Genomic DNA, 22,243 nt, shown 5'->3' with positions numbered 1-22,243 from the left:
CGTAAGTAAAGACGCTTCCGCGTGATCCACGGGAGCAAGAAGAATCTCCTTCCAATGATACAAATGTTCCAACCCGATACTAAACAAGCCATCATACAAGGGGATGTCCTAATGAGTGGGGAGAAGAGCCCACCGTCAATTCACGAAATGTTAACAGCAGAGAGTTGGCAATTCCACTCTCCCCAGACTCAAAAGGACTGCTTCAAACTATCGTGGAATAGCTTCGTTAAGTGCTACTTCCAAACTGTTTCGGGCTCTTCATCTTTGTTTAATTTGTTATTCTAATTTACGTATTCACGATTTTCTACTAGTCTACAGAATACCCCTTGGGAGGTCTGTTATGTTTGAATTGAAAAAAAAAATCATGGGGTTGTGTACAAGACACGACCGCATGGTTGACATAGACTACGTTGAGATGTTTAGTGAACTTTTCATGAATTTTTCTCCATTTCCTCTCTTTGTTCTCAGCCTTATTAGTTATTTTTCTGACTGTTTCTGGACTTTCTTTTTTTTTCCTTTGGTTTGTTTTTTCCGTCGATCATGTTTTCCGTGCTGAACACCAATGCTACCGACGTGCCAGGAAGGCAGCTCCCACACCTGGACCCTACCTATCGACCCATCAACTCATGAACCGGGGACCAACGGCTTTACTTCCCATCCGAAGGAAGGCGTGATCAGAGATGTTATGCCTCAGAACATCCTGGCGGCGCCGACTGGTATTGAACCCAGGCCTGTTGGGGTGAGAGGTAATCACGCTTACCACTACACCACCGGCGCCGCTATTTCTGGACTTTCATTTAAGGATATTTCCGCATATGAAACACTTGTCTTTAATCCTCCGTTATACAATATATTCTCCGTGTACACTTCAATGCCCATCCCGAGTGAACCCCATTAGGCATAAATACGTTAGGCATACGGACGTTAGGCATACGGACGTTAGGCATACGGACGTTAGGCATACGGACGTTAGGCATACGGACATTAGGCATAAAGTCATTAAGCATAATGGACGTTAGGCATAAAATACCTTGCTGCTGTGTAACTCTAGCAACCTGTTTCGAGCATGGTAAACAATGCTTAAATTAGGTTAAGCGTTGAATAAAAAATGATGCAAGTTAAACAAACATAGTTTATTTAATAAACATAGTTTGGAATCCATTATTTATCATATCATAAGTGACGTAGCTACATATTTACTTAGATCCAAGATTAGAAGCAATAGCGGTTAAGTAATTTGGCAATGAAAACTCAGCATAGTTTTGAACTATATCTTGAAATCAATATGATCTAGAAATAAAAAAATTACACGTTTGTTGTAGTATATTCTAACACACATATTGCAATTGTCAATAAAGGAAAGGTTTGCCTTAAAGAACAGCTCATAAAATAAAGAATGGTGAATTCTGTGATTTTTCATTCGATAGCAAAAAAAAACAGCTAAGGTTGAATAAAATATGATGCCAAAGAACAGCTCATGAAATGAAGAATGGCAAATTCTGTAGTTTTTCATTCAATAACAAAAAAAAACATACCTGCTGCCTCCAGGATTTCCTGCCATACTTTTCGATACAACGATCCTGTTTTTGTTGTCATCAAAATGAAAACTAGAGGAACCGTCTGCTGATGTAAGGGAGCGATAGTTCCATGAACAGTGACGAGTTGCCGAAACAAACAAGGAACTGTTGCAAACGTACCATCTGTGTAACCCAATACTTTGCCTGTCCAAGACGTCGCAAGTTTTCATGAGTTCCAAAAATTAAGGCTGTTTCATTATTGTCACCGAGGTCAGCAATCAATAGACGGTCCCCATTATCATCCATCTAGAATTCATCGGGTAGATTATGCCTAACATCCGTATGCCTAACGTCCGTATGCCTAACGTCTGTATGCCTAACGTCCGTATGCCTAACGTCCGTATGCCTAACGTCCGTATGCCTAACGTCCGTATGCCTAACGTCCGTATGCCTAACGTCCGTATGCCTAACGTCCGTATGCCTAACGTCCGTATGCCTAACGACCGTATGCCTAACGTCGTGTACCCGCCCATCCCATCTCCGTTGAACATTTGTTATGGATAACACGTTTAACCAAACGCTTGATCACAGTGGGATACCTCCGGTGGGAAATCGTTCACAAGCATGTATTGCACACCCCTGCCCAAGTAACATTGAAAGTTCTATTGAGGTTTTAAGGCACTCTACAAATCTAAATCATGGTCTAGTACCCTCATAAAACCAGGAGGTAACCAATAAGTCCGCTAATTTGGATTGATTTTTTTCATATAAAGATAACATACGACTAATACAGGGTTTTGGCGCATTATTAGTCGGATTATTACTCAACAGGTTTGTTGGGTCCTTGAGATTGCCCTCTAATTTGATATTTAGACTTGTCAGCAATCAAAAACTCGTCCATCCAAGCAGGATCATAATTCTAAATGTTCATTGGATAGCTTAATACCCCGTTCACATTACAGCGTATATCACGTGATATACGCTGTCTTGCAATGAGCACTCATACATCTAGTTTTCACTGGAAATCCTATGTATGAGTGCTCATTGCAAGACAGCCTATATTACGTGATATACGCTGTAATGTGAACGGGGTATAACGTAGGAATTTATCCGTCTCTTAAGCACATGATGAAGAACTAGAACTATAAGCTTTTTGCCATTCTTGCATGTACACAAAGAGGTTCCAACCCATTTTCAGAGGTTTAATTTTTGTTGGATCGAACTAAACACAGCACAACCTAGAAACACGCTAATCCGCTTGGTGCATGCATTTTGTAACAAACAACAATGTAAAGCTCTACTTAAAGATGTGAATGAATTTTTACCGTCCCACTGGATCCCACTTCAACACAGGGACAGCCCAAAATCATCAAAATTTAGTTCGCCAAGCAGAATCTCACGAACACTAGCGTGTAAATTCATAGGATTTTGACAGTTCTTACAGTAATGCATATGTAATTTGTAGACAACATCCGAAGTCCCTCCTTGTTTACATTCCTGCAAAAAAACTACTTTCTAAGCCCCGCCCCCTAACAGGATTTCACGCCGTTTTTTTTATTAATGGGGCGTGTAAAGGACCAATTGTTCCATCTCCACAAATTCCACATCCTCTCCACCTCATCGTTGGTTGTCATCAATGTGATCACGCTGACTGCTGCTATTTTACCACACCGTCCGTCCAATGCAAAAATGAGCGTATTCACAACAGCAGCGCTCTAGCCTGACTGCGGTAATGTTCAGCAGAGGCAGAGCGAAAAATTCCACCTTTTCTTGATTTGCTCCTGATTCTGCTTGCCACGCCGTCCGAATCTTTAATGAGCGGAGGAACGACAACAGAGCTCTTATATAGTTTTACAGGTTCAAGCAAAACTATGCGCAACCAAATGGTACTCGATTATGGCGACTTGGTTTGGGGAGAACGTTTATTTAATTTAAACAGTGATAAAATTATCATTTTTTATTTGTAAATTTTTCAATGTTTAAAAAAAAAAAATCGGAAAAGCATTTATTCCAACAGATTGTGAGAGTTATTTCCTATCGATTGGTGTATTTGAAATTTAATTTCATCTTTAAATGACAAAGTTATAAGCTATCAAAACCTTACACCTTTTCGTGACGGTCGCAATTTTAGATTTTCGATTTACCCCCAGTACCTTCCCGTAAAACGTAGTCTACGTCAAAAGTGATAACCTACCTAACTACGAGTATAACTTAACCTAACGTGCTAGATCACGTATGATCTGATCAGTTGATCTCAGACAGGTGTCTCTTAACCTTTCCAGGATAAAAACTCTCCTTTCTGCTAATGTCTGAATTAAAGCCAGGAGGTGGATCTCAGAATTTCTAGCTATTTTTCAGGGACAGACCTCCTGTTGATGAGTGGATACAGGGATCTTATCAGGATGTTACACTTGGTTTTCGTTTTATCAACGTGCTCCCTGAAAATCAGCTTGCTGTCTAGTGTTAAGCCGAAGAAGACTACCTCTTTCGACCATTCCACCACTGTGCCGTTCAGGCAGATCTTATTATTCTCCGACGGAACAAGTCTGTGAGATTTAGAGAGTGGAAAGATGATGACCTGGTTTTGTTGCCACGTTGATACGGATCTTCCAGCTGTCGAAATATTCAGACAGAACGTCCAGGCCCCTCTGAAGTTTGGAAGTCAGAGCTCCGATGACCCTACCCTTGTAGAAGATGGATGTGTCATCTGCGAACAGAGACAACGATCCACCATCAGGGAGATCCGGCATATCGGAGGTAAACAGGTTGAATAGAATGGGGCCAAGGATGCTTCCTTGTGGAACCCCGGCACCGATGTTGAAAGCATCCGATGTGATGCCATTCAGAGAGACTCGGAACGTCCTGTCCGATAGATAGTTGTTAATTATCTTCACGCAACCCAAAAATTCTATTACAATGAATGTTAGTTCCGTTTCCTATCATCCTCTGTTCATGAACATCGCAACGAATGTTAGAAATTGAGAATGCAGACGATGGAATGGTTTTTTTTTTTTTCGTGTTCTATCTACGTTTTTGACTATACCAGTAAGCTTGTAGAACGACGCACATTGTAGAACATTGTAGAACGACGCACACACTTGCCTCGAATCTCTTCAGCAGAAAAAGCATACGAAGTCGAGTATGGGCGAAAATGAGCGCTTCATGTTTGCTTTTAGGCTATTAATATTCAGAAGCATGGAGAAAGCAGTGGAAAAAGCACAGGTCTGATAATCGCAACGTTCGTGGTTCGAATCCAGTTGGCAATCTGTTCCTATTTTTTCGACATAACTAATTTACCTCAAATGTGTATTTCATTCCGGAATATATTGATGTCTTTTTCGTATCTAATTTCTAAAAAGAGCTTCTTGTCGTCAGCATAGATTAGCAATTTAAGTTTTTCGAGAATGAAGGAAAAACCGGCGGCGGTGGTGTAGTGGTAAGCGTGACTGCTTTCTGACCCCAATGGGTCTGGGCTCAATCCCAGCCGAGTTCGGTGGGACTTTTCTGAGGCATACAAATCTCTGGTCACGTTTTCCTTCGGAAGGGAAGTAAAGCCGTTGGTCCAGGCCCATTTGTGTTTGAATGGGTGCGATATCCTACACAGGTGTGGAGACGACTTGAGCTTAGCTTCCGCTTTCAGCCGTGCCATCAACTCCCTTCTTCTTTCTTCTTCTTCGCATTTCAAGCTTATTGCATATCGCATACTAGCTTATTGCGTGCTCTCAACTTAGTGTTCGAGATGCACTTCCACAGTTATTAATTAAGAGCTTTCGATGCCTGTACCATTTTTGCATTGGTATAATTGTGTGGCGAGTCCAATCATACTTCTATGCCCAGGAAAGTCGAGAAATTTTCTTACCCGAAAAATTCCTAGACTGGACCGGGAATCGAACCCAGCCACCTCCAGCATGGTCTTGATTTGTAGCTGCGCCTTTACCGACTGAGTTAAGGGAGGCCATCAACTCCCTTGCTTCTTCCAATTGTTCTTCTTTCAACAGTGTTCGCCACTTGGCCTCCTCTCCATCCTTTATCCGCTCCTTCACGGTATAATCTACTGTCTCGAACTTGTAGTAATTTGTAGTTTATAATTTATTGTTACTATAACGAAAATCAGTTACAGGACCATAAATCAGGTCAGGGAAACAACAATCACTTTAAATTAATCGTGTGGGGGAGTTAGGAATTTTAGGTCTAAATATTTAACATTCTGTAAATCAACAGCTACCAGTGATGCAAAATATCATGACACTCACGCGACCCTCGTCAAAGCATCAACCGACAATCGCTGACAGAACGTTTTGTCACGCAGTGAGAGATAGAGGTGGCAAACAACAATCACCAGTAATGGTCGCTGGTCACAGGCAAAAAGTAACACTCGCTTCTGATTTTGAAAAGCACAACGGAAATAGTGACAGAAGAAAATGAAAACAATGCCTACGCATTCCAAGTTCGCCTGTGAGTTACAAACAAAGCTGGCAAAATTAAACGGAAGCTGTTGGGCTCGCTCATCAACAGACTCATATAAGCAAGCAGAGCAACAACTGCTTCAAAACGAGCACAGATTCGATGTCTGGAATGACCAGATCAGTGATGGATCACCACCGAAGACGATATTCACCAGTTGTTTTTGACGTAGGACTACGTCTTTGTTTTCTATATGGAGGTACACTTAACATGTAACGAAAAGTGGTCTGGTTTTGAAGGTATATTTCTCCAAAGCAATAATGTTAAATATGTCATGCAATACGTCATTCGACGGGGCTTCACTCAGCAATTTTGTGGCATATAGTACAAATAATGAAAATAGTTAAACAGCTAAGAAATTTAACTAAAATTGGTAGCATCAAAACTTCCTATACATATGCTTAAACCACAAGGTGTCCGCCAACACACGGCAACCGGTGGAAAGGCTTCCCACAAGCAGCTTGCTGCCAAGTCTGCCTGCAAGAGCGCTTTAGCCAGAGAAGTAGTGAAGAAGCCACACTGCTACTGTTTGGGTACAGTTGCGCATCGTGAGAAACACCACTGTGGGCCACCTTCATCAAGCGCATCATTGTCATGCCGTAGAACATCAAACTAGCTCACTGTATCCGTGGAGAAAGTGCTTACAGATCTCGGAATTCCCCAACCACGACCAAGATCGAACAACCCGCCGCTGCCAGAAGAATACGAACCTGTGATAAGTGGCGTCACGATATAGTGTGTGTTGTTCATCGTAAAGTGGAGATCTGTCTAATATCACGGCACTTCCGGATACCCCCGGGGAAGTGACCAATTTCTAACTTGTTTCAAAATCCATCATACGACACCTCAAAACACATGAGAATTTTTAAAAACAAGTGCAATGGTGGTTATATCAAATGTCCAGGGCGACATTCGACACGTTCGGACATGCTCCGGATACCCTAGGAAAGTATGCTCCCTTGTTCTGAATAGGAGTTGTGTGTTCAAATCCAGCCAAGTGCCGTGACTTTTTAACTCGGAAAGTTTTCTCGTAGATATTTTTATACTTTGCACGTCTAAAAAAACTAGTTAATTATTAAACGGTTAACCTCAGTAAAACCGTAAAACTCAGTCATGAGTACAAATATTCAAGGAAACAAGCTTTAATGTGTTGAATCTCATTGATCCTCTCCTACCGCTTTAAAATGCATCCGACTGTACGTACGGTGGTGGCGATCTCAAAGCCAGTACCCTTCACAGACACAACCGACCACAATAAGCCTAATTGAATTGAAATGCTACCGTGCGTGTATGTTGAATAGAGCGTGTGCTTCATCACTTTCGCACCTTGGTGATGCCAGGCCAGTTTCCTGTAAAAGTTGATTTGTTAGAAGGCTCGTCTCGCTGTCATCGAACAAACCTCTTTGTGTCATCATGAGAGGGAGGATGAGCGATGACGGCCTGTCACTTTTGTGCGTCTGTCTGCGCCTGCTTGTCTGATACCGACCGTTCTTCCTTCTCTTCCCGTTTTTTTTCTTACCTACCTACAGGATGGAACTTATGTCTGCTCTCAACTCGTGTTCTTTCGAACTGGTATACATTGTGGACAAGAGGAATGGTACCGGAATGAGAATCGAACCCACCGCGTGCAGCGTTATCGGTCGGGAGGACCTCGCGTGGTGACGAGATGAAGGAACTACCGGGTGCATCCTTCCTCGTAGCATCCCGTTCGCAAAAAAAAAGAGATGCAGCTACCGAGAACGAACGGTAATTGCATCGATTCAAACCGCGGCGGCCCTGTGAGCGGAATGCCTAATGATGTAATAATCAGCATGTGGACGTCGCCGCCGCCACCATTATTGTCGGATGATGTGGAGACGTCGACCGGTAATGCAAAATCACCATAGCGACGACAGCAACCGGCAACGTATGGCGATGATGGCAACGGCGAATGCGACACTGACTGACTGCGAAATGCAAATGTGAACAATATTATGCCACTCACATGGTCGTTGTGTTTGAGTGATTGGAGATGGTGATGATGATGATGCAGTCGTATCAGCATCTACAATAACTTCTTGGTGGTTCGGATTTATGGAGAATGAAAAATCTACTATCAAATGACGTTTCTAATAGAAGCTTGTTTTTACAGGAATGTTCAGAAATCATTCTCTTTGCCATACTTTATGACCAAACAATTAACGCTTACGGCTACCGAAGGCTCAGACTTTTCTTGAGCCTAAACAGTACTGGTAGGTTACCACTGTTACGTAAATGAATTTCCACAGTCCGCTTTCGCAAAGTCTATCTCGTTCCTCTACCAAACCATTAAAATCTCAGACTGCACAAGTACCTTTGGTGAACGTTTGCACAGTCATGCCACTTGCATTGGCCACGATATTCCTATTTACTTGAAGAGGGGAAAACTGCACCCAATATGTGCAACTGCATTAGGTTCCTTTCGCTTTTCGCCTTCTTTCCTCGTAAAACTTAAGCGCCCCTGCATTTGCAGCTTATAAGACCCCGCAGTTGTATAACTAAATATTTAGCGTCCCGTCGGTCGTCGTCCGACGGAGTGCGTTCAAAGGCCACTAGTATCGGACGGTTTTTCTATTTAGTTAAAATGCTGTGATTTCGAAATAAGCATGCAGCTGAATGCAGCTGCACCTCCGGCCGTCAGTTCACGTCCAGTTTACTGGAGATTGGAAATATTCATAACCTCCCTATGCTCATTAGCGGGTTTGCATTTTGCAAGTCACACTCTGCAGGCTAGTCCCTCTGATGGTGGAGTTGAATGCTTGGAAGAGGATTGGCAATTTACCTTTCAAACATACAAAACGGGATTGAATGTGCTGTCATGTGTTTAGAATAGTTGAATACATAAAATTACATGACAGACACTTTTCCAAAGCACTATCTCAATTGGAATCCAGAAGCCCTATGGACTATTTTGTGTTCGGAAGGGAGAGCTGGATGATGACGTTTTAATCTGAATGACGTGTCCACTTCACCTGTACAAGGCAGAGGATTATGTGTGCCTTATCATCATTATGTGTGCCTTCAAGGGTGTGTACGGAACGCTATGCTAAGCCAGGTGGGAAGCACATACTCTCCTTTGTTTATTTTTGGCCGTGCCTTATCAGCTGAGCTTCTTCACTTCTATGAAAGGCAGCCACGCCACGTCGTTTGGCTCGGAAAGTATGTCGCGGTGATAAGGTCGAAACTCTGTTCGATAAGAAATTCCATCTGCTCGTGACGGACAGTTATTGAAGTGGAGAGCGGGCGTTTGGTTCGGTGCGGCACTTCAACCTCCTAGGAATAGCAAGGCTTATTGTTGGAGTGATGCGCCACTTCAAAGACTGAGCACCCCGTCAAGGCGAAGGCTAAATGTGGTACCTACCTACCTACCTGCCTACCTACCGCAGTGGATTATTAATAGCTTCGATAGACATTCTCACGGTCACGTTTGGATAACTTTTACCAGGAAGTTACCTTGACAGATTATTTTCAAAGTGCTCCGAGAATAGTATGGGGCGATTCAAATAAGATGTCCAGAGGTTGTCTTAGGATTTGTGACAGTATATGTAATAGGTATGGGTAAAAGCATGACACAGGGAGCCCAACAAACAATTTTAGCTGGAGACCAGTTTATCCAGGCAAAAATAGCTACATAAGGCAAATTATGTTTGTATCGACACTTCAGGATTATCCTATTTTTACCCAAATCTCTCATAACATTTTCAACTAATGATTGTACACATCCTCAACAAAGAAAAGTTAAACATTAAATTAAATGGGTGTGAGGGAAAGCAGCAAAAGCATATTGGACCGTTTGACATGATATTGATATGTTTCTTACTTGATAGGCTGATTTTAAGGCTTATTCCGAACTTTACAAAATATTGGCTCAATCACAGAGAGTTCCACATTCTACAACCATCTGGTACTGATTTTTAATCTGTGCCTCCGACTTGGCTACTTCCCCTCGTGATGGAAGTCAGCTAAAGTCATACCCATCCGGAAACCTGGGAAGGATCCGTCCTCTCCTTCAAGTTATCGACGAATCAGCCTTCTCTCAGGGTTATCAAAACTGTTCGAAAGAGCACTGTACCACCGGCTCCTAACATCTGCCGATGAAAACAACTTGTTACTCGAGGAACAGTTTGGTTTTCGGAAAGGTCGTTCGACCGTCCACCAGCTGACTTGAGTAGCAAACAATCTCAAACGGAACAAGTCTGTTTCGAAAATATCTGCCATGGCGTTGTTGGACGTTGAAAAAGCATTCGACAATGTCTGGCATGATGGCCTGGTGTTCAAATTGCAGCAGTATGGTCTTCCAATCTTCCTACACCCAACCGGGGGGATGTAAGATTCGCTTACAATTATATGGGATTCATCATCAGCAGAGGATGTTAGTGGAGACCGCATGAACCGAGGATGCGATATACCTAGCTGCGGTGCAATGCAAGAAAATTGGAGACCGAAAAATGTAGAGTGTATTAGTGAGGTAAATTAGTTATGTCGAAAAAATAGGAAACAGATTGCCAACTGGATTCGAACCACGAACGTTGCGATTATCAGACCTGTGCTTTTTCCACTGCTCTCTCTATGCTTCTGAATATGGATAGCCTAAAAGCAAACATGAAGCGCTCATTTTCTCCCATACTCGACTTCGTATGCTTTTTCTGCTGGAGAGATTCGAGGCAAGTATGTGCGTCGTTCTACAATGTTCTACAATGTGCGTCGTTCTACAAGATTACTGGTATAGTCGAAAGGGTAGATAGAACACGAAATAAAAAAGACAAAAAAAAACCATTACCTCGTCTGCATGGTCAATTTCTAACATTCGTTGCGATGTTCATGAACAGAGGATGATAGGAAACGGAACTAACATTCATTGCAATAGATTTTTGGTTTGCGTGTAGGAATTATCTAAGAATCCAATCTAACTTTCATAAACTAATTATTCACATGTAAAATAACATGCTAGGCTTTATCAAGCGCTTTTGCTTTAACTTTCGGAACCGATTCACAATTAAAACACTATATATTGCCTATGTGAGGTCAATACTGGAATATTGAAGTATTGTATGTTTTCAATCACGCACGAAGAATCTAATCTTTCTAGAAAATTTCGTACAGTACTAAAACAATTTCTATTAAACGCACTTCGTAAATCAGGTTAGACATCATTTCCTCTTTTATCATATGAAGCTCGCTGCATGCTTATAATAGTACGTTCAGACTACAGAGTTATAACATGTTATAGCGCTATCTTGATGGTGGTTTCTGTGTTGCAATTATTTGACAACCGTTATAACATGTTATAACTCTCCAGTCTGGACAGCGTTTAAACATACAAACATTAAAATATACGACATTGTTTCGCAGCGAATTGACTCAAGAGAACTTTTATCTAAATTAAATGTATATGCACTTACTTGGCAACTACTAAATCTAAATTAATGATTAAGAATCAGTGCTGTGGTTGTGGGTAGTCATAGGTAGTCGACGACTACTTAGCTCCAAACTGAAAAAGAGTTTACAAAATAGCTAAAATACAGCAATCCAATCCAATAACTAGCGTCTCTGATATACATGTTCAGGTGGATATTGAAAAATCAGTAAATTTGAAATGGCAAGCGCGCCTGGCAAACATGTTCAGGGAAAAAATATTAAAATCGTAAAATTTGAAATGGCTTGCGCCTCTTATACATACACATTAAGGGAAAATTGAAAACAATGTTCAATTTGAAATGACTACGCCCCTGGAAAAATATTGAAAAAGTTATATTTGACATAGCTTCCGCTTCTGGTAAGCATATTTAAAATGATTAAAATCATTCAATTTGAAGTGACTAGTGCCCCTGATATACATGTAACACGAAAAAATATAAAAAATGTCAAATCTGGGAAAACATGAAAAAAATATACGAAATTTTAAATCGTTTGCAGCACCCCTGGTAGACAAGTTGTTGAAAAATTGATAGTTTGTGCCCCTGGCAAACGTAATTGAAATTGAAATGTGGTCCTGAGCCCACTTCAATCTTTTTTTAATTTTTTTTTTGCGGACAACCATGGCTTCTTAAGAGCTACTTTGCCCTTAAGACTTTTCTTATGAAGACGATTTCGTACGGATTGTGATGTCAGTTGAATGGAAAACTTGCTTTCGATCTTGTTTCGCAATTTTCAGAATTGATAGTCCCCGGTCCAGCTCCGCCTTCTTAACGATAGCTCTGTCAATTCGGTCAGTTGTCTTTGAAGGACGCCCCGATCGCTTAGCTGGCGAGATAGAACCACGCTTTTTGTACATCTGCGCAATTCTAGCGACCGTATCTTTGTGAAGCTGGACAATATCAGCAATATCACGGTAGCTTTTGTCAGTTTTGTGATGTTCAATAATCAAATTTTGGATACTGATCGAAATTTGGTCTTTTTTGGGCATTTTGAAACAAATAACTTCCAATTTTGAACACAAAACTGAAATTTTGAGCACGAAAACTTCAAGAGCACTAAATGACAGATAGGCACAATGTTTACATTCGATAAAGTTGCAGAATACACACTAAAACTCTGTAAAACACACTTAAATCATAGTATCCGTTTAGGGGTGGATAAACTTTTTTTTGCGTAATTTTTCACCATTTTTCATAATTTATCACATGAAATCTCACGAAAAGATATAGACGCCGTATTTTCAATGGCAATGTGATAAATAAACATAAATTGATAAATCATGGAGGAACACTTATAAAATTAAACTGATTTTCACCAGAAAAACAAAAACAATTGTAAATTGGTAGGGGGGTGGATAAACTTTTTTCGCATACTGTAAATATTTGGTGTCTGTGTTAGGGAAACCATGGAAACGCCTCGTTTTCTGTTGACAAAATTACACATTTTCGTGCACAAAATACACGGAATTTTTGTTTAACATTAAAGATAATAATAAGAACAAATTGATTGGAGGAATTTCTTGCTAATTTTTTTCAATTGCGAGATATTCACTGTCAATCATATAGAGCTTTGGGGGTGATGTGGTTGGCAGCAAGGTGAGCGAACGTTGAATGAAAAATAACTCTTAAACAACAATAGCGTAGCAGTAGCGGTGCGGCTTCTTCCTCCTTCGTCGGGGAATGAACGCTCATGTGAGCTGTAGCTCGCTGCTTACGGGCAGCCTTTCGTTGTGTACTAGCGAACAATGTTTAACGGCACGCGTTGAAAGTACTGGTGCTGCTGATGATGACGACCAACCGGATTTAAATTTTTGATTTAAGATATTAATAATGTATAACACAAATCCGGAGTGATTTGAGATTTGGACGTAATTGTATTTATAAACAAACAGGTCAAACGGTGATTTCTCGTGAATAAAAGCTCGATCTTATAAACAAACTATACCAAATGATAGAGGAATCATACCTCTAACTCATAGTGTTATTAGTTTTCAAAATTGAGCTTTTATTCGCGATAAATCGGCGATTGATGTATTTGTTTACATATACAATTACGCCCAAATCTCAAATCACTCCGGAAATGATAATTTGGCTCTGTAAAGTTTATTCGATTGAGCCTGTGCGAATAAATTAAGTTACAGAAAAAAACTATTTGAAACAACGTCATCAACGTCAGGCGACTATTTAGCTCAAATTTTACGAACACATCACTGCATAAGAAGGGAAAAAGCGAGGGGGACGACTCTATCTACGATTCAGGATATATTGTGTTTTGCTGTGGCTAACTGCGCGTACGCATAGAAAGAAGATTTATAACGATTTTGAAGATTTCCTGCAAAAAAATGATGCGCGATGCAAGTAGATGCGAGAAATGAAAGAAGATTTTTCGAAGATTTATTCGCTAATGTGAGATTTTTTGAGCATCCAGAATTTAGATTTAGATGTGTCGCCCCCCTCGGGAAAAAAGAAAGCAGACACTGCTTAATATTTATTTAATTCTTTATTTCTCATATTATTAAGGCACAATTGAACTTTTTACTTTTATTTCAAATTTTTTTTATATACTACACACTTAGATTATTTTGCCGAAATCTGAGAGATTTTACTGAAATCTCAACAGCTGAAGGTTCGGTTAACAGTTCGGTGATTTTTCACAGATTTCCAGTAATTTTTCACCGAATATCTGTGAAAAATTACAGGAAATCTGTGAAAAATCGCCGAACTGTTTACCGAACGTTCAGCTGTTGAGATTTCGGTAAAATTTCACAGATTTCGGTAAAATAATCTTAGTAGTGTAGGTGGGGTAAAAAGTAACCTCCTTGACCGCCAGAATGCGCTGCTACTGCGAAAAAGGCTATGATGCCTTGTAGTCTGTTCATATTTAGACAGACATGCCAAATTTTAGTTTTGTTTTGATAACCGAGGGGGGCGACACATCTAAATCTCAATTCTAGATGCTCAACAAATCTCACACTAGCGAATCAATCTTCGAACAATCTTCTTTCATTTCTCGCATCTACTTGCATCGCGCATAATATTTTTGCAGGAAATCTTCAGAATCGCCATCAACCTTCTTTCTATCTACTCAGCATGCGCGCAGCAAAGCACAACAAAACACAATTTTCCCTGCATCGTTGATAACTGATTGTTGTTGACGTGTTTGACATCATGTTGAGTATGGATAAAAACGATTTTCGTTCTCTCATAAAACATTATTTTTGAGAGGCAAAACTGCGAAGGAAACAAAAGAAAAGTTGGATAAATATTGTGGGGCTAATGCTCCGTCAGTTTTCACCGTCAAATATTGGTTTCGAGAGTTTCGTGGCGGCCGCAACTCCACTACCGATCAAGTCCGCAGCGGCAGGCCCTCCGATGCGGCTACCAAGGGGGGTGACACATCTAAATCTCAATTCTAGATGCTCAAAAAATCTCACACTAGCGAATAAATCTTCGCAAAATCTTCTTTCATTTCTCGCATCTACTTGCATCGCGCATCATCTTTTTGCAGGAAATCTTCAAAATCGTGATAAATCTTTTTCTATCTACTCAGCGTACGCGCAGCTAGCCACAGCAAAACATAATATTTCCTGCATCGTAGATAGAGTCGCCCCCCTCGGCGGCTACAGAGGACAATGTAAAAAAAAAAAAATACATGAAATGGTGTTGGCTGACCGGAAAGTGAAGGTGCGCGAGCTAGTAGATACCGCAAATATTAGTACTGAGCGCACACGCCATATTTTGGGCGAGATGCCGCTGGGTGCCGCGCAGGCTCACTCCTGACCAAAAACACGAACGCGAGAGCACTTCGAGAGAGTGTTTGGATTTGCTGATGCAGAATCGGGCGGACTTTTGGCGTCGATTGGTAACTTTTGATGAAACCTGGATCCACTATTACACCCCAGAGAACAGAATGAGTGCCCGGCAATGGACTGAAGCTCCGAAGCGGCCGAGGGAGGCTCGATGGGTCGCAAAGGTTATGGCGTCGGTTTTCTGGGATTGTCATGGCATACCCTTCGTGGACTACCTCGAAAAAGGAAAAAAACCATCAACAGCGAATATTACCAACCGGTCAGCACTCGTGTTTATTTCAGTTACCGTGGGGACGTAATTTGTGATTAGCCCCAGTCTTTTTCAAATTGCATAATTCAATGTCAACATTTCAAAGGGGCGTAATTGCTTTTGTAAACAATGACTTTAGCCGTCAATTTCTTGCGAATGATATCTTACCTCTCCAAAATTACAATGCTAGCTGGTAGAGGAAACATTCCTCTACCTGGTGGTGTTATTATTTTTCATGAGTGAGCTTTTATTTGCGAGAAATCTATGGCTAAAGCCATTGTTTACAAATGCAATTACGCCCCTTTGAAATGTTGGCACTGAATTATTTATTAAATTTGAAATGACGTTTCACATTCATCTAGTCATGGCCGGTTTTCATTTGAATAATCGATTAATCGAAAAGTAAAATATTTGTAATCGGTTATATCATGCCTATATAAGCATTAACTTCTCCAGAGGATCATCGACCATCGTTTTAAACATGTGCTGCATTTTCATTGGTGGAAAAAGCACAGCGAAGAAAAAAAATCGATTAGTTGTTAATCGAGTAATTTTAAAATGGGACATCTCTGATTTTGGTTTGATTGTTTCGATAAAAAAGAGCGCCAAATTTCATCTCTACCGAGGGGGCAGCAGAACAACAAAATTACCTTGCATACGAGGGGTATTCATTGGATGAAAGCCGGTTGTTGGGCTCTGCCCTGATCGGCGATTTGCGACCTCTGTGCACCTGAACTTCGATTCTTGCAGAGCAAAAAGGTTATAGCCAACTCTAAGTAGCCTGTGATTATCGCTACCTGGGGATGCTAATCGGCTTGGTGCTGGTTGCGATTTGGCCGTCTTGAATGAACTATATCCACCTCCTCAAGGTGGTTTGTTTAAAGAGACGTTAATAAATGGAAGCATGGAAGCATTGGATGAAAGGGACCGTGAAAGAGGACACTAAAATCGAAAGTTTTTCTTCCGATAGTTTCATCTTAGTATTCTTCTATGGTATTACCAACAATCAATACGAAACTAACGATTTTAAATTGGCTCACTACTTGACTAGCCTATTGGTCCCAAGCAAACGATTAACGTAGCCCATTCTAGTCAAAGTTCTAGTACTACACAATGTTTGTTTTGATTCGCTATGAAAGTTTGACAGATAAAATGAGGGGTTAGTGGATCTGTCTATGTTTCGAGGGGTGAATCGATTAGCTTGGGACCGAAGAGAGTACCAGAGCTAAGCCAAAAAGTTGAGCACGTTTGTTCGGGACCTTCTAGTATTAGAGTTGCCTCTATGGTATTACTCTGCATTATTGGAGCGATTGAAGTGCGAAATCGTTGCAATACGGCCTAACATGAAGCGAATTTTGTTTTTGTTTTTGTTAGACAGTGCGCCGGCGCACACGGACATCGCAACCACGGCTAAAATCAATGACTTACGGCTCCAATTGCTTCCGCATCCACCGTGTTCGCCCGATATGGCTCCCTCAGACTATTATCTCTTCCCAAACCTCAAATGATGGCTCGTCAATAAACAAAAAAAAAAACAGCCGAGGTCGGTGGGATTTTTCTGAGGCATAAAAATCTCTGGTCACGTCTTCCTTCGGAAGGGAAGTAAAGCCGTTGGTCCCGACCCATGTGTGTTGTGAATGGGTGCGATATCCTACGCAGGTGTGGAAGCTGCCTTCCTGCACATTCGATTGCCGTCAATGGATGGCAATCGATGTCCGTCGGTGATTGGCACTAGATTGCGGAACAGAGACCGACGTTAAATAAAGGAAAAAAAATAAACAAAAAATCAGCTCACACAGATAAAAATTCTTTTCATTCACGTAGACTTGTATTTCATTTCACGCAACCGAGCAACTTGCAAACAATGTTGTTTACAAAGATGGGCTTTTGTATAAAATATTTGCCTCATTGCATGAAATGTGTCAGAACTTTACATGATATATAATGTAATCGTATATGATATGTGACGCTCCATTTATGTGCATCATATTGTCCAGAAATTTACACTACTTTTTCGAACTGTGCACGTGAGGAAATCATCGTCGCCGCGGAAGAGTATTTTGCAGACCTTCCGGAAAATTACAAATCGCTGGAATAAGTGTATCAAGCTAAACGAGGACTAGAGGAAATCCATGTAATGTCGGTCTAAATGTCCCTAATTTGGGCCCATACATAAATTCAGCAATCGACTAAATTTTCATTAGCGACCAAAAATATCCATTAGTACCGTCCAAATGACGCGTTCATCTAGATAAAATGGATAAATAGAAGATTTTTAGCAATGGGCCCAATCTTAGATCCATACACACTAAGATTATTTTACAGATTTCTGTAAAATTTTACCGAAATCTCAACAGCTAAACGTTTGGTAAACAATTTTACAGTTTTCCTGTAATTACTTACAGATATCTGTGAAAAATTCACAGATATTTGTGAAAAATTACAGGAAATCTGCGAAACTGTTTACCGAACGTTCAGCTGTTGAGATTTCGGTAAAATTTTACAGATTTCTGTAAAATTGCCAAGCTTTTTTTTATTATTATAGTCATTTTAACGCTCTTGGGTCATTCGTGACTTGTCCGGGGGTGAGATTTGAACTCGTGACTTTGACGAGAAAGGTATGGATGCTAACCACTACGCCTGGGTCACCCCCTCCAAATTTCTAAGTGTGTAGGCCAATATTAAAGCCATTTCCCCTATATTGAATAAAATTTAAAAAAAAACATTGAAACAAAATTTCATTTCCACAGTACCCGCTCGATTTTGGCAACAAGCCCGAAAATTAAGTGTTGCCGAAATTGAACGGTTTTATTTTGAACGTTTATTTATGATCTCGCTGATTTTCGACCACCATGAGTAATCTTTATGACATAGACGTTAATAACAATTAATATTTCATTATAAATTGAAATCAAAAGAAGCAAAATATATTATTTTCAAAATCCGTTCTATTTAGGCAAGGTGTAAAAATCGAGCCCCGTGCCATTAACGATTTTTGTTTGTTTTAGTGCCAAAATCGAACTGGTACTGTATTTAGAAAAAAAACTGTACATGTATTTGTACTAGTCTACATCTAAAATCAGTCCGTGTGTTACATATAATCCGGAAAATGTTTAATATGCAATGAGATGCACTTGTGTTTTGGCTCAGAAACCAGCCGCAATAGCAATTAATTAAAAAAAAAAAAAATCACACCGCGCAAAATAATTTTGATATCCCATATCAAAGTGGATGACTTCAATCGTGTTAAAAATATGTTGTAATATTATTTGCCAAAATGGACAAAATTATCATTAATACAGTGCATGAACTGCTTTTACTATAGTTGTTTATTTTTGTGGCCATAAAAATTACATGAGATTTTCAACATGATTGAAGTGCATCCTCTTGGATGTGATATTAAAATTTATTTTTTGCTGTGCATATTTTGCAGACGCAAAGGAAAAAAATGTAAATTACCTCCACCAGACGCAACATTTTTACCCTATTCTCAATGAACCAAGTTACTTACGTTGTACAATGTTGCACTTGACATAGAACCGACATGAATGTGCACTTTGTCCGCTAGCACCCATCCAAGCAAGACGCAATGCTCGCGCTGTAGATTCTTATCTACGCTGCCGGGTGCAAGTTTCCCCATAAGCTCTCTTCTGTCCGGCTGGATAGCAGAGCCGGTGAATCAGTTCCATTGTCGAGAGAAGAAGCGCACAAGTGCACCAGCGACCCCAGCCTAGCTTCTATTATGGGAAGAATATTCATATGATCCGACAATTGCCCAACCCGCCACGGCAGGTCAGGTTGCGCTTTAATGCACACTGTTGCATCTATTCTCCCTCTTTTCTGCACCGTCCTGTGTATGGTTAGGAATGCATATGCAACATATTAAGTGGCGTCCCCAAGTTCATGCGGATTCGAGTCCATTTGCAATTCGCACATATTACAGCTATGGATGTAGCTATCTCCTCAATGCCATTAGCAGTTCCAGTTTGCCAGACCACACCACAACTGTTTGAACACCTGTTTGGGTGGGATGGGGACTGCCTCAACAAGTTTCCTTGTGGATTTTTTTTTTCGTTGGGAGCAAGAGATAACGAGTTAATCCCGATGTTTCTGTACCTTGAGATATGAATATGCAATTTTTTTGCAACATACTTTTGAATTCCCCACAGTTGTTAATTGCGCTCAAATATGTTCGTTTTATGATCCATCAAAGGTTTAAGATTAAGTAACATGACGCTGATTCAAGATCGCTTCTCACAAGTAGTTTCTTTTTCTTCACTGTTTATCACCATGTGCTCAACGTCAATACCCGTACACTTCATTGAAATTAACCTTAATTTATTCCCGTCCCGTTCCTCCCTTCACCATCGTGTGAGCAGTCAATCGAGAATCGTGAGTCTATTATCATATACCCATTCATATAAATCCATTAATCCACGCAGCAACAGACCTCGCTTCCTATGGAACTCGTTAACCTGTCGGGTGACTGTTGTTAAGATCAATTTACAAGATTCCCCACCTGTATTGACTGACGCCATGATGAGCAATCACACTTCCGACTACAAACTCAATTGTGACTAATCCCAGTGAGGTTCCCATGCTGAAATGTCTTCTTCTCCAAATAAAATTCCACTTTACGGTCCATTTCCCAGGGTATGCTTCGAAGAATTCATGTCAACTCCTAATTGAATAATTACAGATTTCCATAACGCAACACCTCTGCGTCCCTTATTTCCATGAAACCCCTCTTCCGAAGGCATATTGCATGCTCAAAACTCATTCCCAGAGAGCAAGTCATGATGAATTTGCTTGGCTTTTTATAACAAATTTTATTATTATTAAATGGCACTTGGAATCGTTCCTGTTACACTTCCTTCTGCTGCCCAGCCCTGTGTTGGTGAGTCCCGCAGGACCGGGACCAGTGCCCTTCGAAAGGAAGTGAGGTTAGGAGACGTGAGAGCGTGCGAAGGGTCGACAGAAAGGCAAACAACGAAAGCGAAAATCCCTGAATATGTATGTTTTCACACAGAACGAGCATTTCGTTGATCGGCGTCGTCGACGTCGGCCGGGACAACCCTCGCCTTTTGCGCATCATGAATTTTTATCGTAGAATCGGGAGCCCTAGTGCCCCGGCCGGGACGACGACGGGGAGTTGCCTGCCTACCATTTTTTTTGCTCCTTTTTCTGCACAATGAATGTTGGAAACCTGCAGGTAGGGTGGTTCTTGAGATAGCACTGTAATGTTTATTGGAAGATTTAAGTAAAATTACGTTTATTTTCCATTGATTATGATTTTACATTTTTCGTATATTCCAATTGATTAGCCTGAAGGGCTCTTCATCTTTGTTTAATTTGTTATTCTTATTTACGTGTTTACGTTTTTCAACTAGTTTACAGGATACCCCTTTGGGGGGTGTTTTGCTTGGATTTAAAAAAAAAGAATTTGATTTGGATCTTAGAATTTCGAGTCCGCGGGGAACTGTTCAGGATCATGTTCTGGATCCTTTGGAGTTTGATGTGATATAACTTAGCACAGCTTTCCCAGCTTTGCGTTCCGTATTCAATGGCGGGGAGGATGATTTGCTTGTGGATGGCAAGCTTATTTTTAATGGAAAGGGTTGATAAGTGGATAGAGTGAACTATTCATGATGTTGCACTTGGTGGATGATTTTTCCACATGGAAACGGAAGAGCAACTTGCTATCAAGGGTGAGACCAAGGTAGTTGATTTCACTTGACCATTCTATGGGAGTATTATCAAGGTAGAGTTTTAAGTTACCAGGCGGGACAAGTTGAGTGCAAAAATAGTATGGTCTGTGTTTTAGCTGCATTGATACAAATCTTCCAGCTTTTGAAATAGTCGTACAGAACATCCAGGCCTGATTGGAGTTTTCTCGTCAGAGCACGGATCACTCGACCCTTATAGATGATGACAGTATCATAGAGGTAACTCTAATACCAGAAGGTCCCGAAGAAATGTGCTCAACTTTTTGGCTCAGCTCTGGTACTATCTTCGGTCCCAACCCAAGTAACATTGCATGTTTTATTGATGTTTTAAAGCATGCTACTTGGGAAGCTAATCGATGCACCCCTCGAGACATGTGAAAATCCACGAACCCCTCATTTTATCTGTCAAACTTGCATAGCAAATCAAAACAAACATAGTGTAGTACTGGAATTTATACTAGAATGGAGTACGTTAATCGATTTGCTTGGGACCAATAGGCTAGTCAAGTAGTGAGCCAATTTAAAATCGTTAGTTTCGTATTGATTGTTGGCAGTATCATCAACAATCAATACGAAACTAACGATTTTAAATTGGCTCACTACTTCACTAGCCTATTGGTCCCAAGCAAACGATTAACGTACCCCATTCTAGTCAAAATTCTAGTACTACACAATGCTTGTTTCGATTCGCTATGAAAGTTTGACTGATAAAATGAGGGGCTAGTGGATATTCCTATGTTTCGAAGGGTGAATCGTTTAGCTTGGGACCGAAGACAGTAACAGAGCTGAGCCAAAAAGTTCAGCACGTTTCTTCGGGACCTTCTAGCCTTAGAGTTACCTCTATGGTATCATTGGCAAACATTGACAAAACACCATCACCCGGATAGGGAGGAACATCTGACGTGAAGATGTTGAAGAGGATAGGACCAAGGATGTTACCCTGGGGAACCCCTGCATCAACGTTGAACGTATCTGAAAGTGAATTGTTTAAGAAGACCTGGAATGATCTGCCTGACAAGTAGCTTTTGATGATCTTAACAAG

This window comes from Ochlerotatus camptorhynchus, unplaced genomic scaffold (genome assembly GCF_037179485.1).
Source record: "Ochlerotatus camptorhynchus isolate MF236.1 unplaced genomic scaffold, CSIRO-AGI_Acam_v1.1 ptg000503l, whole genome shotgun sequence".
NCBI lineage: Eukaryota > Metazoa > Arthropoda > Insecta > Diptera > Culicidae > Ochlerotatus > Ochlerotatus camptorhynchus.
The sequence above is the reverse complement of the archived record's forward strand: the minus strand, read 5'-3'. Positions refer to the sequence as shown.